Raw genomic sequence first — 19,248 nt, forward strand, 5'->3', positions numbered from 1 at the left:
CCAGCTAATCCCTTCTGCTCCCCGTGTTTCATCAGCCCCAGCATTAGCAATATGCAGGCAAAGGTAGGTTAATACGTGACAGTTTTGTCAGGACATCTACGGGCTCTTCTTTGGACCAAAGCGTGCCTCAGTATGAAGGGTATTTTCTCCTCCTTGATGTTGCAAGGCCAGCTCTTCAGCTGAACATCCAGGTAAAGAAATCAAAGTCGGTGTAACTACCTCAGTGTACGCCCACTGAAGGTGAATCCACACAGTAAATTCACTAATTTGCCCTGCAGGGACACGGCAGCTTGTCATTTGCGGAGCTGAACCAGTTCTCTGCCTCAGCCCCGGCCAACACCTGAGGCTGTTTCAGAGCAAAGTGCTTTTCCATACAAAGGGAAGAAACACATATACAGGCCGTTCTGCTCAGAAATTAGAGGAATAAGAGTGATGAAAGACAAAAATAAAGAGATTAAAATTTCCAGAGGAGAAAGATATATTTTCCCTGCTGGTGACTGTATACTAATATATACATAAAAGCACCGTTTTACCCCTGCAGACAACCAAGACTTTAGAGCATTAAAGACACAGACCGCTGAGAACTAGGGCACAGGTTCACCAGACCCACAGAAACCCCAGGAGAAGACCTCTGGGATGCTCAGCTCTCCTGTCTCCAAGTCTAATGGCAACTGCCTCTCTGGTCCCAAGCAGGCTGCCACCTCCTGCTGCCTCAGTTTCCCCACCGCTCCGCTGCCCATCACGCTCTCTCTCATCCCCGCTCTTCACAGGGGCATGAAGCAGCGCAATTAAACATGCAAAGCACTTTGAGATCCTTGGCACCAGCACGCCTTGGAAAGAGTGCAGCCCTGGAACAGCAAGGAAATTCCTGCCTGCCCCCTGCAGCTAATCAGCTGCCAAGCTGGAGCACGAGATTTAATCACGCCCATTAAATTTGCCTGCATAACTCCCCATATTACTGGTGGGGGAAGTGATCCAACCACCTTGTTTACATCGTGTTCGACTTACTGTCTTTGCTGAGGCAAAGAGAATTGTAACTATATTTACTGACTGACCTCCTATATTAGGCTGCCAAGTTATCAGCACAGAAGTTCTCCCATTATTAGTGGAGTCATGCTAGGTCAGGAAACAGACATAAAAACCTCGCAGCTTCTGAATATCAAAGAGCTGGCACAGCAGTTTCTAGTGAAACCTGAATTGGCAACTGTCCTCTGACGGGGAGGCAGCAAAAGAAACACATCCCCTGTTAGGAACTAGACAGAAGCACAAGGGATACCTGTGCCAGAGAAATAACAGAAAGTCTGGGGAGGAGGTGGGTAGAACAGAGATTATCCCACAAACCACACAGCCAGGGAGAACTGCTGTTCTGGGTGCCTAACCTGAGGCACCCAAAGGGTCACGATGTTCAGAGGGCACAAGGCTCTGCACCCTCCAAAAACAAAGACCCTGTATCTCAGGCTGAGGACCTGAAAGGCATTTAAGACACAAGTTAGTTTTCCCTTTCATCCAAACTGCAACCTGATGATATGCACCCAATGAAGAAAATTAAGCAAAAGGAACTCAGAAGCAATTTTTTACCAGATTTTGACTGGCATGTTTCAGACTGACTCTTCTTCAGGAACAGCTCCTTTCACCTCCCAGTGTTCATGGCCATCTCCAGGGCACAACTCAGGCTGGGTGGACCTGCTCCTTTCTTTGAAAAGGTGACACTACCAGACACTTCAACATTTGAGCCAACTCGGGGAAAGAAACACCATTTTTTCCCAAGCACACCCAGGGAATTGAGCTGTGGCTTTTCCACCATGGCATCTGTGCCACCACTGCTACCAATGCTACCTACAGGACCAGGAAAGGTAAAGCAAAGCATCGCTAAATCAATCGGCAACTGGTCAACAGCATGTCAAGGAAGAGTAGAGATGGAGAAGTATTCTGAGCAAGGCATTCATACAGACTATTTGTTGTCACAGCACCTTAATGGGGTAGGGTTGGGCTGTTATCCCTTCAGGATGGCTGAGCAAGTAAAATGACTACCAAGTAGGCATTTGGGTCCTATAAAGGTAAGCTGCTATGAAGAGAGATTCCCAAAAAAGCAGGCATGTGCTTAATGTCTGTCACTCACATGCACTTTGGTACTTTCAAAAATCCTAAGAGATGCTTGTCTTCACTTCAGCAACTAAACCCCTTTAAAACTCTGGAAGCAACTTAATGCAGCACAGGATGTCTACAGCACATGATCCTCAGACTTTTCCATTTCAAGGGACCATTTTTCTCTGTGGACTTCATAAACATCTTGAGGACATTTTGCCAGGAAAGGCCTATCTTGGCAGAGTAAATAGAGTCACAGCACGCACAAGTCTGTTCTTCTTCTAGTTTATACGATGCTAAACCAATACACAGCTTAGATAGCTCGATTTAGAAAGACAGTAAAACTTTCTCAAGTGCAAAACACCTCACAATTTCCAGTTAGCTTCTGTGCGGCAGCCAACTCCACAAGAAAGATTAAACATCTGGTTCCTTTGAAATACCCTCCTTAAATTCTCCAGAGAGGAGTGCATCTGACACAAAGCATGGCATGAACTGAAGCAAGGTGTCAAGAAAAGTTATTTATGATTAAAACCACCAGAAAAAAAGTACCTGGGATTTTAGTCTTATCTCAGCATTAAGCACAGAAATCCTGGCAGGGAAGGGTTGGCACTTGGCCCGCTCCATTCAGTCAAGTGGAGAAGTTAAAGCACCTCAGTCAGCAGAACAAGTGATATATGTGGACAGGAGGGGAAGAAACAGGCCTTCAATCAAAGTGTTAACACGTCTGATAGTCAGGAGCCCTGCACCTTCAAATGCACATGAGAAATGAGCTGGGATCATCTGGGAGAGAAGAGATGGGACCTCAGGGAGTAGCAGTGAGCACTGAGATGTGGGTATTTATCCGATTGATTAAAATCTCCGCTAACTTGGGCTGGGCAGCTGAGCAATGCAGGCAGAGGTGTAACTTTCTGGATGACAAGCCATGCTCTGCCACCCACCCCAACTCGGGCACCATCGCATGGACTCGGCATGAGCCAGGACTTGACCTGGAGAGCCAAGTGTCACCATGGCTGTGATACTCCATGAAGGCACCTGCAGAAGGTGGCTCTAGGTTATTACACACCTGCAAGGGAGCTCCTGGATCAGCAGGTTCACTCCTCTGCCATTACAGGCTTTCAAGTCTTTATATAATCTCTCTGTGTCCTGGCTCCCAGCTCCCACTGCTCATCTGTCTGAATCAACATCATGCCAGCAATAATTTATACCAGTTCCCAACCCAAGAGCTGTATTACCCATTTGCAATGAATTAAGGGTATCAATCTCACAACAAAACCTCACTGTCTCTGCCTGGCAGCTTCCCCCCCTGCAGGGATGGAGAAAAGGAAAATCAAATCTGGAGCGTGCTCTCCCTGGCAGAGCAGATCCATCAGATTCGTACAAGCAACTGGCAGGACAGTGTGAAAAGACACACGCTGGTGCTGCTGACAGTATCCTTATTTGTACTTGGTGGAGACTCCTTCTGCTGGGCTTTTCACACAAGCACTCTCTTGTGGGGCCAGAAAACTGAGGGCTGATGAAAAGAAAAAAGTTACTGTGCCTACAAGCAGCAAAATTCTGAATTAAGGTGCTAAGAGATGGAAAAGGCCAGCCAATACCTCGTCTGTTTGCTCATTGAGATCGCTTGCTGCATGTTTTCTACTATTTTGATCTACTTAGCTTTGAACACTCCATTTCTGGAGGTTTGGCTAATTGTCACAAGAGATTATTTTGCAGAGGAATGCTGCTCTTTCTGAGGAATTCTATTTCAATATGCTGCTGAGTGTTTCAATTTAAACACATATATTATTTTCCCAATCAAAACATTTGACTGCTATAGCCCTCAAATTCTACAGATGAGGAATTGGCTCAGGGACACAGTTTTGAAAGCATTTAAGTATCAAAATGATTTGTCCAGTCTCACAGAGGAAGCTTGTGCCAAAGAAAGGAAACAAGTTCAGGCTCCCTGTATTTCAGCCTCACACTCAAACCATCCCTTCTCTTTGCTAATTTGATTATTTGGTGTTTCCAGGGCTCAATGATCCCCCAACCTCCATCCTCACTGTACATACAGATCAGTCAACGGGAGGGGAGATCAATGAAAGCTCAGTCTTAGAAACATACAGACAGGCATTTTGTCCTTCTCCAGTCCCCTGTTATACAATCTCTTGTGCATTTCCAGCCCATAAAAGCTCAGTATGATTAAAGCAGATCTGCAGGACCTTCAGCAAATCCTCCTGTGAATGCTTGAAGCAGAATGCAATTTGAGCAAAACATGACTCCCTCACCAATGAAAATTACAACCAAGCCTTTTATCTGGGCAGGTTGGGGCCAGGAACTGTTGATGCTCAACATATTTTTCAAATAATAATAAAAAAAAAATCCTCTCGTGAGTAAACACCCAATATAAACTACTGCAGGTTTTTAGAGGTAGCAGCTCTGAAGGATTTTTGTTTAAGACTTGAAAATGCACAGTATCCAGCTAGAAATTGGATCATTCACTTTTCTGAACAATTACAAGAAAGCAATTCCTTAGGAAATATGTAAGGTATATGGTGCTCTCAGATTGCAGAATTAAAAGTGGTTTATGTGCTGTAAAACCTAAATTCACTAAGCAGTCAGTCAACAATATCTATTAAAATAATGGATTTCGGCTGTGTCAGACCACAAAATATCACAATGTAATCACAGAGCAAGAAAGAAAAATCCCACAGGTAAGAAGACTCTGCACCTGGTGACAGCAGCTACACCACTGTGTACCTAGAAACATGGGGGTGGAAGATGCTAATTTGATTAACAAAAGTAAATTGAGACACAACCTACCCCCTTGGCTTTTTCACAAGGGTCTCAGACATGGCCAAGGAGCAAGCTGAAACCTTTTCCGGCTGCCTGTGCTGCATCCAGCCCCTTTCAAGTGAATAAAAGCCCATTTGCATCATATGGCAATAGGTTTTGCTTCTTCTCATGGTCACGTGTGTCATGCCAGACATCACAGAATCATAGAATGGCTTAGGTAGGAAGGGACCTTAAAGATCATCCAGTTCCAGCCCTCCTGCCATGGGCAGGGACACCTCCCATTAGACCAGTTTGCTCAAAGCAACATCCAGCCTGGCCTTGAACACCTCCAGGGATGGGGCATCCACAACTTCTCTGGGCAACCTGTTCCAGTGTCTCACCACCCTCAGAGTGAAAAATTTCCTCCTAATATCTAATCTAAATCTGCCATCTTTCAGTTTAAAACTGTCACCCCTCATCCTACCCCTACACTCCCCTGATAAAGAGTCCCTCCCCATCTTTCCTGTAGCCCCCTTTAGATACTGGAAGGGGTTATAATGTCTCCCCAGACCCTTCTCTTCTCCAGGCTGAACCGCAAAGCTGCCATGTAAAATCTTCACTCTCTAAAAAAAAAAAAAAAAACAAAACAAAAAAAAACCAGAGCAGAGGCTTAATGAACAGAAATGGTCAAGACCTCAGCTTTCCATCTCCTGCAGCCATTTTTAAAGGGAATTTTTTCACCCAGCATCCATACAGTCTGCAATCCTGAAACCAAATGCAAAACCCAAGAGAAAGAGGGAGTTTCTCCGCCTGCTGCAGGTGTGTTTTCTGCGCGCGGCGGTTCCAAACCACTGATAATGAGGAAGTGACTCATGCCAATTACAGTAAGTCCACTTCCAAGCACCACACGGAAATCAAGTGAGACTGTCTGGGAAAATATCCCTGTCACATCCAAAGCCACCTACGCCTCCCCGAGCCCACAGCCCACACCAGGGACCTCCTCCCCTGCCCCTCCCTTCAGACTCTGCCTGAAGCAGAAACCTGTCTCTTTGGCTGGTGATTCGTGGGCTGGTGGGAAGCAGTACAAGCTGGGATGCCTGACACAACTCATACAAACTTTTGGAGCCCTCTCCAGGATTACTCCTGAGGCAGCCCAGATGCTTTGCCCTTTACTGCATCTTCTGACAGCAGCTAACTACAGTAAGGTTGTGCAATAAGGATATGAATAAACACAGACGAGCTTTTCTCTTGTTTGCCCTCCATGGAAAAGGAGATGTTCATCCTTTTCTCATGCAGCTGCAATCAGAGAACCATCTTCAGAAGTGGAAGCGATTCCAGTCCAGAAACAAAGTCTATGCAACACAAATTAGCTCAATCTCACCGTTCCTCCCAGTGAAATCTCTCGCAGGTATATGGCTCTGTGATGTCCTCAAGCCAGGACAGAGGCTTTAGGAGATGAAGGTACCACGGTGCACATCCAACCAAGACCCTCCATGGGGCAGAGAGAGATGCAAGCACTGCTCCTTACCAGACTCTCCCTGCCTTGCACAGAGCTGCAAAACACCTTTCCCTGATTCCTCCTATTTCTGCCTGTCCAGAAATGCAATAATCTTATTAAAAGATCCAGTTCACATAATCTGGGAACTCAACCCATGCATGCCCTGTAGGTACCTAGTGAAGAAATCCTCCTTAAATAAGCTACGTTCCTAAGCTCCCTGTATCGTCAACAGTGAAAGGTGGGTGCCTTTGAAAGCCTCCAGGGCAGATTCTGTCTACTTAAATTTAGGAGCCTAATTAGGGATAGTTAATGAATCATAATGTTACCTTTGGATTTATTCTCCTGAGTGTATCTGAGTTAAAATCTTATGAACTGCTTCACATCTTTTACTCAGATATTTTTCTTCTATCTTGAACTTTTCAAATCAGGATTTGAAGCTACAAACGCCTTAATTTCTATCCAATGATGCATGTGCTTGATCTATCCACAGGCAGTTTTCCTCCTGCTTTCATAGCCATGAAAGTCAGTTGTTCTTCTTTCATCATCTTAAATGTAATAACAGAATATGAAGCATCTATTGCCAGCAACTCATAAATCTCCTGCTTGATGTGGCTTTTGGTCTCCAAAGGGCACAGTGGAAAGCATCGCATGCACCAGTCTGCTCCCTACATGTTCTATTTGGAAAGAAAAATGGATCAAAAGGAAGAAAGCTTTGTAAGAGATACCTGCAGATACGAAGAGTTACTTTCATCTGCTAGATTTCTGCCTGCTGCAAAGTCAGTCGAGTTCTCCCTTTTCACAAGATAATGCATCTTTAGGAGGATGAGACTCGAGCCGAGGCTTGTCCAAATTCCAGCATGCTCAGCTACACCCCCCATGGGAGCTTCTACCAGCCAGAGATGTAGGACCTCTCTGGCTGCACCTAATCTCCACCAGCCCAGAGACTCTGACAGTAACTTCATATACCTGAGCAGCAGGAGTGTATTTTAGGGAACTGAGGTGGGTCTGGATCAAACCATTAATGTCACCTCCAGGTGCTACTGCTAGAAGCATGGGTAACTACTGCAGGAACAGAAATCGGACTCACACTCACATATGGAGTGAGTTCAACCCTGCTGAATTAAGAAACATTCCCTTTTTTTACATGCTGAGCATGGTCAGAATCTGACCGTTCAATCATGTAGCTTCAATTCCAGAAACGGTAGCAGCTAATAAAAAAAAAAAAACCTAATTACTACCAGGGTGCCAAGAAGGAACTGACAGCACCTGGGAGAAGCTGCCAGTCTCCAAAACTAGGAAGGATAAAGCAGCAGAGCCCAAGAGCCAATTTGGGGTTTTCTTTTTTCGTAGCACACAAGGATGTCTGAACCTGGGGCGTGGGCCCTTTATCAGTGAAGAGGAAGACACAATACAGAGGATGGCACAAAAAGAAGAATAAGACTAATAAGGAAATCAGATTTCTTCCTCTGGTCTTCCCTATTCCCCCAATTTGGACTGCATCTATCACATACTTGCAGCAGTACTTTGCAAACCAGCCCACTCATGTAGGGGTTTCTTGGGCATTATAGAGAATACTATAGAGTTTGTTTGTCTCTTCAGAGAAGACTTCCATTACAGACTATAATTTTATGCGGTGCTGTAAGTCTATCCACTCCACTTTGGATCAAAGCAGAGTAATTCTAAATTTCAGGCTTTAACACAATTCCTATCTTTTCTCATAATTCACAGTAATTTTAATCAAACATGTCACACTGCAAGACTTCACTCTTTCAAATTACTTTTATAGTACAGAACAGTTGCCCTTGTACTTATTTAGGCTATAGAGCTTGGCAGAGAGACTTTTGTGTAGCTTATCTATTTTTCAGGAAAATATGTGACACAATAGGTGGCTCCCAGGAGGATGCTGACAGAGCAGTAAGCATTGTGTGTTCCAGGGTGGCTGATCCGGAGCCAGGGCATTGCTCATGCGAAGAAGTGCTCGCCAGCAAGGGAGGGGAATCTCTGCGCTCAGGGTGCCAACACATACCCAAGCAGTTGCAGCCCTGAGAGTTACCAGGAATCAGCTGAGTCACAGCAATTGATTCTGTTAAACTTGGGGAAAAAGATACTCTCTTAAACTCAGTGAAAGGTACACAAGCACTGCCAGTGGAAGATGCCCTTGGTGGTCTTCGCTATTACATACCTGAAGGCAGTGGCTGGGTGAGTCTTATGTATTAGTGTGATTCCAGTGAGATTCAGGATTACTGTGAGACACTTAAAAGATCGCCAGGGCAAGGGTAGCCAAGATAAAGTAAGGAGAAAGGGATGGAGTAAAGGTGCTGAGGCCCTGAAACACGAGTGGTAATGGCTTTAAACTGAAAGAGGGTAGATTTAGATTAGATATTAGGAAGAAATTCTATGCAGTGAGTGTGGTGAAACACTGGAACAGGTTGCCCAGAGAAGTTGTGGATGTCCCATCCCTGGAGGTGTTCAAGACCAGACTGGATGGGGCTTTGAGCAACCTGGTCTAGTGGGAGGTGTCCCTGCCCATGGAAGAGGGGTTGGAACTGGATGATCTTTAAGATTCCTTCCAACCCAAACCATTCTATGATTTTATGAGAAGCCACGTCAACCCCCAGCAGGGACAGGAGAGGGATGGCAGGGAAGCAGAAGCCCAGGCAGGAAGGTACCAGGGAAAGTAATATCTTCCAAAACTTGGGGGAAAAGATACTCCCTTAAACTTCAGTGAAAGGTACACAAGCACTGCCAGTGGAAGATGTCCTTGGTGGTCTTTGCTATTCCTTACCCGAAGGCAGTGGTTGGGTGAGTCTTATGTATTACTGTGATTCCAGTGAGATTCAGTGATTACTGTGAGACACTTAAATGATCACCAGGGCAAGGGTAGCCAAGATAAAGTAAGGAGAAAGGGATGGAGCAAAGGTGCAGAGGCCCTGAAACATGAGTGGTAATGGCTTTAAACTGAAAGAGGGTAGATTTAGATTAGATATTAGGAAGAAATTCTATGCAGTGAGTGTGGTGAGACACTGGAACAGGTTGCCCAGAGAAGTTGTGGATGCCCCATCCCTGGAGGTGTTCAGGGCCAGGCTGGATTTGCCTGGTCACACGGTTGACTTAGTGTGGCAGTTCCCAGGATCCCATGAGATGCCCAAACTGGAAACCCTGCACAAGGAAAGGTTATCAATGGCATTGCAATAAAGACTAGGAGTGAACAAAACCATATAAAGTAGCTACAGTGCTTAATGCTCTTCAGTTAAATACAGGTGAGTGCAAATTAATATTTACTGATCAAAAATGCAATTTAGTTCAAGATCCAGAATGTGATGCAGGGACCACTGGCTCCTGTTGTTCGGGACCTGGCTTATACAAGAAGCAAGGCTACACTAAAAGACTTGAAATCCAAGGATCTATGAACGAAGTAGCAAAACTGTTTTCAATATAAATCCTTCTATTCACATGGTCATAACCTGTGAGACATCCTCCTCTGGGGCTGAGACTTCCTGAGCACAGTGGAAAGTTTGAGGAAAAACCTTATAGATGGTTTTGAATTATGAGAGTATTAAACCTCCCCTGTTTTTTTAAAGAAGCACATTTAACTGGCAGAACCTCTCTAACACAGAGCATCAGCCTTAAATCATTTGGCTTGTAGACCACGAAAAGTTCTTTGCATGGTTTATGTATTACTTTTTCTTTTTTTTTTTTTTTTTCTGGTAGAAAAACACGTAGCATGCATCATCTTGCTTCCACGCGTATCCCGAGGCAGCAAAGACTGCGAGCTCAAGTGTTACTACTACTGCTACTGCGAGGAACTGCCAGTTTTGTGGAACAGCAAATTATAGTCACTTTCCTGACGCCACATAAAAGCAGATACACACCATGGAAAACAATGCCAGGGTTTTGTTCTAGCCCGGCGAGGATGTTACAGAGCACCTACCCCACGCTCTTATGCAACTTGCCCTGCAGCTACTTCCACCAGCGCAGTCTGGGAGCCCAGGAAAAAGACTGTGGGAATATGCAGTGCTGGATGCTTGTGGCAGCTTTCCAGTACTTAAAAATAATATTTTTTTAAAAAGAACACAAGGTTTTTTAAGCTAAATGTTTGTTTCTATAAGGCTTCGTGAAACATTCAGCAAAGATATTTCATGCACACTAGTCTGTTCTTTTCCATCCCCCACATATGTAATTAGGATTTATTTATACGAATGCCCCTATCTCAAATGATACCTGGATTCACACCACTGGGATGGGAGGTGGCTGGTTTATCCCTTCATCAATTTTTCTGATACGCTGACTGACCTCTGGGTTTAACCACTTCAGTTAAACATCTGTTTTACTGCAAGTAAAGCTTTGCAGGACTGAGCTGCAAGTATGCAAGTTATACATATATCTATGTGTGTGTGTGTGTGTAGGACACTGTTAGGAAAAAGGCTTATCTCATTTATTCCAATGTTAACGGGGCTAAACAACCTGAATCAAACCCTGCCCACCAATTAGTGCAGAAATTATTCCAGGACTACTTGGGACTCTCCTGAGACCTCTCTAACAGAAGGGCAGGTCTCTGACACATCCCAACTACTCATAATACTTGATTCACTGGAAAATCTTGACCACGTTGCCACCCCAGCCAAGACCCAGGGCAGTCACTCTGGGAAGGTCAGCAACACTTCCTTTCCAGTGGCCTTTGCCAGTTTCTGCCTGTTTGGGTAGCAAGGCCCATAGCTGCCATCTCTCCTATCTCACTTTTCAAAATGACTGAATTCAATTGTAAATGGAGACACAACTTCATCTGCCATGTGTTTAAAAGTGTTTCATATTACATATTCCCTAGGAAATGCAGATTGCTAACGCACAGCCAAGGAACTCAGTTCATGCTGTAGCACCTCTATTTTTAGGCTTCCTTTCTGGGACTGTTAAAAAAAAAAAAAGATTAAGACTTTAACACATACCTTTGCTGCTGGTAACCTGAACCCAGGGCAGACCCTTTATCTGGCATGCACTCAATTTAAGTTGCCACTTCTTTCAAGTGGAATATAATGCTTTGTATTGCAGTATTTGTTCCCTCTACTGGATATCTTGAGCCCCCCAACCCTGATATCTTATCATCGGATGAAAGGATTAATCCAGCACAAAGAGACTGTGGACATCCTTTGAACAAGTAAATCTTTAACAAACAAATTTTCAGGCGGTGGTATAGACAGGGATGGTTTATGAGACCCTGTAAACGGCAAAGAAAATCATAAATACAGTTGTTCAAAGTATTTCTCTCGCATGCTGGGATGATCCCTCTTCATACCAATGGAAAGATTGCCCATCTCTGCAAAGACACATACTGCAGAATTTGCTCAGCTCACAAATGAGAGTGGCTGATCCTCTGAAGAAAAATGAATCCTTATCAATGCAACTGCACAGGATAAAATCTGCCTCACAACCTGCTTGGGTTATACTGACAAGATGTTATTAATTGCAGTTCCAATAACCATCCACCTTACTTAAAATCTGAAGTAATCCACCTTAATTACTTTATTAACAGCATGGGACCATAACAGTCAGAGGAGAAAAATAGTTGTTAACTTGTTGCCTGCCAGATGCACACTGCTGATAGGAGATATATCAGATATTAAAGTATTAAAACTGACCTCAGCCTGGCAGGAGAGGGCTGTGATTCATGCCCATGACTCCTAGGCACAGTGGGAGTACAAACAAATAACTGAGCAAAGATTAAAGCATTAGCTGTTACAGTGGAATAAGGCAGGAGATTAATCTCTCATTTACTCTCAGGTAAACCTCCTTCCTAACTTTCTCCCAGTTCAGCAGGAACTTCAGCAAGTCCAACGTGGAAATCTGTTACATTGCCACCTTGTTTACACCTCTACCCTCCAGTTAAAATTACTGTCAGGGTGGAGGATGAGAACTGGCCCGCTATTCTGCTTAGTCAGAGCTTTCCACCTTTGAGTTGCTTCAGACTTTTCTCTGTGAAAAATAAAGAACCTATCTGAAAAATCTGTATTTGCACCAAAGTTATTTTCTCCACTCTCGAGCAAATAATTCACTTCCAATTATGTTCCAGGTAATGGAAAGTCTGCGACAAATAGAGCTCCAAGTGAGGCACATTGTGAAAGAGGTACACTCTAATTAAAAACACAGTATGTAGAAGAAACGTCATCTTTGTGATTGTACAGCAGTCAGTGCAAAGAACTCCCTGCCTGATTTCCCAAGAGCAATAAAAGCTTTGGAGGCACCTAAGTACAGATTTGCAGCCAAGTTTCACTGAGTTGGAAATCAAAACCTATCATCAGCCTAATCTCCATATAGCTGGCTGATACAAGGAGTGAAATGGCTACGACATTATTCAAACTCAGGCAGTTAATGAAATCTAAGAGCTGTAACTCTGAAATATCACCCGTAAACACCTTCCCAGCCTCTACCAGGGGGAATCACAGCAGTTTGCAAAGCAGGGCCTGGCACCGGTCCTCACACGGCTTCTACCAGCCTGTAAATCTGCTGTCATGGACTGAAAGGACAGAGGTGAGACAAATGGTCAGTGTGGCTCCTCCTGGCCTCGGAGTCTGAGACCCAGCCTGACTCCTTCCCTGCCAGCCATGCAGGCATGAAGAGGTCTGTGCTGCTCACTGGGCACGAAGACAATGTCTACCCTCAGATTTTGTATTTCCACTGATCATCTTCAGAGGCAGAAAAGACCCTTCTTCCTCAGCAAGCGCCTGATGTCATCCGAGGATGTTTTGTTTTGCTTACCTTCTACTGACATATCAGAGACTAAATATACAAAATCCACAACTATCTGCAGGCAATAAGCACCTGGCTGAAGAGGAAAAGGGAGGCTGTGATCTGGGAAGGAACCCATGCGTAGGACAGATGACCCTAGCCCCGTCAGCAGACCCTGACCTTTATGCAAAGGGTGCCTGAAGTGATGAGGAAACCCAGGAAGGAAAACGTGTGGTCCTTCTGGTGTTCTGTTTAGACATGTGAAGATTTTGTGATAGATAAAATAAAGATCACCTGATCTTTGGAACCATTAAAAAAACACAAGGAGCATTAGCCTTCACTCTTCGATGTCCTGGAAGAAGTAAACTGTGGTTGCTGTGATGCAAGGAACTTAAATACACCATTCACCTGGTACAGTCTGACAACCTTTGCCTTTAAACTCTCTTAGCATTCAAAACAGAGTGGCTCCATCCAAAATGCCTGCTGGGAATAGCGTGTGGCCCATGCTAACTTCTAAGCCATGTCAGGCTCATGCAACATGAAACATTGGTTCTGCATCTTAGCAGGATGGTCCATCAGGTTCCAGCGCCAGGCGCTCCTGGGCTTTGGCACTATTCTGTTCATCAGTGGAGATATAGTCTATTAAGTCCAGAGGTCAAATGCAGAAGTCCACACAGCTGTCCTAGCTTGGGAGGTCAGCACTGCTCCTCAGGGCTCAAAGCATCTGGGACATGAAATCACAGGTCTGTAGCAGCCCACCAAGCATGGGACCTGATGACCAGGAGATGTGTCAGGCCAAGAACAGAGCTGGATCTGCTGCCTGTCCGCAGCTGAGGAAGCTGGGATGACCCTGGGGGATGGTACCCAGACACAGGGCCGTGACACATATTGAGCTCAGGGATGTTCTCAGCCACGTGTTACAGGAACGGACAGCCCTTTAGAAACACTGAAGGCTGAAATGCTCCACGGGGAAAGAAGACAGCTGAAAAAAATTCCCTTGGCCTCCCCTGAACTGTCCCTGCACGCATGTTCCAGCCATGCATGTAACACAAAAAAACTGATTTATACAAAGGTACCTGCCTCCGACGGACCATCTGTGCTGCACCATCTGCCCTCATGGAGCAGTACCCATCCCCTCGACTTGTCGGGAGCTACATGGAGAGCAGCACTCAGCCTCCACCCACAACGAAAAGAGACTGAACTCAGCCAGCCCGAGCTGAACCAAACTACCTTATTAACACAGCACAGAGCCGCTACTGCCCAGAAACAGGAAGGAAACATATTACCATATCTTTCCCTAACATTCCTCCTTTCCCTTTAAACACAGAGAACAAAAAGGTTGTGTTAGAGAGTCCAGCAGGCTCATGTGATTGTAAAAGGATATTATACTGGGCACCTCATCCATCAAAGAGACCAGCAGGGTTTGAGGGAGAGATGGTGGGATAAACTAGTCTCCTGGGCCAAATTTGAGCCATAAATGTTGCTGCTTTTTATGTCAAAGGGAAGTCTTTGACTTTTAATCTTTCCATATTTCAATTAAATGATGCAAATGACAGAGAGCTAAAATAGATGATAGATGCACAGCTAACCTCCCCCATGTTCTTGGGTTCCTAAGATTTCTCTCCTAAATACCTTTACAACCAGCCTGCAAAATTACAGTGGAACTTATTCTTAAGCCATGCTTGTATCAATCATTTGATTTAATGAACTATCCAAAGACCGTTTCCCAACGGTACTTTTCTCCAGTCATGGCTGTGCTAGAACCAACTGCAGAGATAAAAGGTTACTTCCTACGTGGAAACCCTCATCCCCCATCCATTCCCACCCAGGCAAGGCTTTAGAGCCAAAATTGTACACAGTTAATCATGATTGCATTTTTGCAAAAATGAGATGGTATAGTCTGAAATTAAAACTCCTTTTCCGTCTCATTTTGATTGGCTAAAAACAAAAGTCCTGTTTCTGATGGAGCTCCCTCAGACCAAAACCTCTGGCTGTTTAAAGAAGAACATCTCTTAGAGACGTGATTTGCATTTCTTTATTTTCTTGTTCTTTTATGGGTATTTATCAGGGTTTTCCAAGCAAGGAAGACCCTGATCGCACTCTCAGGAAAACCAACAGAAGAAAAAGCCTTAGAGAAATAAGTCCATATCAGCATTGAGCATGTGGAGCCAGACACAGCTCTGGCAAGCCCATCACCCACAGACGGGATGAACTTCACCTCCCTGCTTTCACAGCACTCCAGCTCTCTTGAGACACAAACCTTCCACACAACCTACAAACAGACATTTCCCTTCCCTGGGTGACAGCCTTACCACAGCTGTGCTCCCATGTCTGACTCCAACTCTGGAGAGCACAAACTCCTCCTACAAATCATTATTAATGAAGTCTTGCCCTAAGACACCTTGACGTAGAGCTCAATAGGAGGGCTTACACTGGCTTCTGCTAGTGTTGGCACATGCACACAGATGGACACGAGCCACCACGAAAGACAGACTGTCAGGAGAGGGGTTAAAAGCTGGCTGGGCACCTAGTCCTCAATCCAGCCTTCTTCTGCCTCCTTTGTTCTGTGCTTCAGCTTCAACACTAATTGCAGGAAAGAGCTGCCAAAATGCTGCCAATAAATGTGGGGCTTAATCAAACAAAGCACTCATAATTATTTGATTAAGAATCATTTTCTTTTTACAAATATAGCAAAAATTCAAAACAGTTGTGCCCTTCTGCATTCATAGTGTGGAAGTAACCGCTGTGGAATTTGAAGAGAGTTAGCTGAGGTTTCTGCCTGCCAGGTCAGCATGAGCCAGACCATGTCCTGGCCTCTTGGGAGGAATGTTTGGACACAGGAATTGCTGTTTTCCCTGGGTGGACAAAACCAGTTAGCTGGCCATGTAACAGGCATCAACAGACTGGGATTCAAGCACTGCACAGATGTCAATGAAAAATTATGCAGGAAAGGCAAAAGATGATGTCTGAGTAATGAATTATGTGAAATGAATGTGCTACCGTTCTCCCAGTAGTCAGTAGGAAAAGTCATAATTACAAACACTGCTAATGGGAAGACTTGTTGGCTGTCACAGTTTACACGCCAAAGGCATAATGAATGATACCTCGACACTGGGACGGCATGACTCTCATATCCAGAAGTGGTCCTTCCAAAACAAGCTCATGACAGACAGGTGATGTGTGTAGGAAGCCGACATGGCAGAGCCTGCATCATTTCTGCAGATAACCACAGCATGTCCACCCCAGGCTACAGGGCTGTCAGCTTCACCACACTCATCAGTCCCCACTTGTAAGCCAAATGCTAAAGGCAATAAACTATTCAGAGACTGGTCCTATGTGTCTGCCTGCAGCAGAACTGAAAAGTTTAGCAGAGGTTATAATCCAGTGACCATAAAAAACAAAGAAAATTTGATTTTCACATTAGATTCAAATATTCCAGTGCCATACAAGCATTACCATCAAATATGATTGAATGAAAGCAATCCTTAGTCAAGGAGAAAACATTTCCTTTTAAAGTTTTCAACCAGCTTTGGTCCATAGCTGACAATTAGCATCTGTTTCTCCTCAAAAATGAACAAAATCAAAATTTTTCCCAAGCGGCATAGTATATTAAGTACATGGGCATGTTCAGCCCAGCCATGAGGCCTTAGGGGTGCACTGGGCCACAAGCAGCTCTCAGAGCAAACACAACACAAGGGGAGATGGGGTGAGAGCTGGTGAGTGGCTAGATATCTGGTCAAAACCCCAGGAGCACTGGAGGGAGCTTTTGTCATGAATTTAGAAGAAGGCTGGAACACCAGATTTCTAGTGTGAGTCACTAGTTGCTGCATCGGTACAGACTTCATCTGGATGATGTGCCATCCCCCCAGGATTGAACTCCAGGTCACCCTACAGAGCTGAGCTGCATGGTCCTCCCAGCACTGAGCTCCCTTGTCTGCTGGCACTGCTGCTGTAGGTCCGTGAGCTACACTTCTCCTTGCAAACTAAGATGGCCCAGGGCATTGGTCCAAGCACTTGCAAATGCTCACTTTTACTCTTTAAATGTTCACATAGTCCTCGACAGAAACTTGGCCCATGCCAGCAAGCACTCTCCCTGGTTGTGGCTGTCCATAGCTTGGATCATCACCCTCGGGCAATTGGGATACATGTGACTGCCCTGCTTTGAAGGGCAAACTCCTGGTTAGATGCAAGTACTGCTGTGTCACCCACCCCCAAGACCCGAGAGGTTTTGGCACATTTTATTTTCCACCAGAGGTGTAGCCTCTCTGCTCAGAGCAGTTCCCTTTCATCACCATTCATTAACACCTAACTCAAGAAGTTTTGGTAAGGAGTAAGATCCCCCAATGCAACATGGTCATGCCTTCCCATTTGCACAAGAGAGAGCAAGCCAGAGTCTGAGCTGATTTAAATTGTCCTGAGAAATCTGGCTGGGAGTCCTGTGCTGTAGAGCAAAGCCAGCTGGAACGTAGGGCTTTCTACTCCACGCTCTGTGTGCACTGCCAAAAATCACATGTGGGTAGCGTCGCCAAAAACCAAACACCTTCTCCTGTCCTGCCTCAAGTTCTGCGTGAAAACAAACGACCGCCTTCACAGTTGGAAAACCCATATTTCAAGGTAGAGTTTTGTGCTTCAGGAAAAAAATACCCCAAAGTGAAAGAGCAGCGTTGGCTGCTGGCACTGCCGAAGAGAAGCCCACGGAGAGATCTACTGGCAAAGTCACAGGAGAAGCACAGCAAATCCTGGCCCTACAAACAACACACTATGTGGTTTTAGGCAAGTCACTAGATCAATTCGAGGCAACTGCAAAATAAAGTTGAGTGTCAAAGAGTAAAAGGGCTGAAAATTACTTTGGAGGGTCATCTAATCTTCCCTTCTGGTCCCATAGCAGGATCCAATGTAGCTTGCTTTTAAAGACTCCTGATATTGTAGACCCTACAATTACCATTCAGACTCTTCCAGAACTTCCCGCTTTTCACCCCTATAATATTTTTTTAATATATAACTCAAATTTCCGTAGCTACAATTTATGTTCTTATCCTCTCCAGCAAGGTGGTTAAGAATAACCAGAACTCCCCATCTCTGCCACGGCCTTTTCTCTATCTGAAAACTACTAACCTACTCTCTTCCCAGACTTTTCTTTTTAGGCTAAATAACTTCAATTTAGGATTCACACTACAGTTGTACCCAAAGGCTAAAACAAAGCTGAGGTCCCCCCTGGAACCGCACAAATGTAGTTTAAGAGCGTCCCTGCTCCAAAACGCTTATAATAGATACAGAAAGGAAAGAGAAAATGAAAGTAAAATGATCAAAGACATTATTCCTATTTTAAAGGTAGGAACTTGGTACAGATAGACACATCTTTAATCTTTTCAAGAACTCCCATAGCTGCAAAGGAGTTTACAGAGGGCTTAGTGCCTAACAAAATTATTGCATTTGAAAATGTGGTTATTTCTGCTTTTACTGAGCTGCTCTATAAACTATTTTCAAATACAATCTGAAGATGTAGGAATGTTTGTGACAGAGCTGGGAAACACAAACCAGATCCTCCAAGTCCCCCTGCAAAGCCCTAATCTCAAAACCATTCTTCCTTGTAGAGGAAGCAGTGATGATTAATGATGTTTTTCAAAGCCCTCCGAAGATCATATTTTTTCTATGGGAGCTTGAGACAAAATGATCATTACTCGCTAGAAACACTTACATGCGCCCTCCCTTGCAGGGCAAACCATAACAATGAATACAAGTTTAAAGGATTCTGCACGTCAAATTTACTGTACATGCAAATTTGCTTCAGACAGAACCATTATTAATTGCCTGAATGGTCAAATTTAGGATTTTTTAAAAATGCCTGCTGAGTTTGTATGTGCATTCCTTATCATCCTTATGCTTCACTGAGCAATCACTCACCATTTTAACTCATTCCTTTTGACATTAGCACTCACACGAATTCCCTGCTTGTTGCAATTTCATGCTTTAGCAACATTTTGCATGCCCTGCACTGCCATAGTTTCAAATTTAGAATAACTCACACAGCAGAAGTGATTATAGTGCCGACATATCCACAGAATATCTGACACCCTATGTCCATCTGGAGGACTAAAATATTAGAAAATTAGCAGACTCTGAATATATTGTAATAAATCCAAAGTTAAGAATAATGAACTAAAAAAAAAAAAAAAAAAAAAAAAAAAAAACCA

General features: G+C 44.4%; 1 protein-coding gene across 3 annotated transcripts in view; it reads right to left on the minus strand.

Moving 5' to 3' along the window:
* EVA1A (eva-1 homolog A (C. elegans)) overlaps nt 1-19,248 on the minus strand; it is a 223,705-nt gene that overhangs the window by 13,896 nt on the left and 190,561 nt on the right. The window lies entirely within an intron of this gene.

This window comes from Calidris pugnax, unplaced genomic scaffold (genome assembly GCF_001431845.1).
Source record: "Calidris pugnax isolate Ruff unplaced genomic scaffold, ASM143184v1 scaffold276, whole genome shotgun sequence".
Classification (NCBI taxonomy): Eukaryota; Metazoa; Chordata; class Aves; order Charadriiformes; family Scolopacidae; genus Calidris; species Calidris pugnax.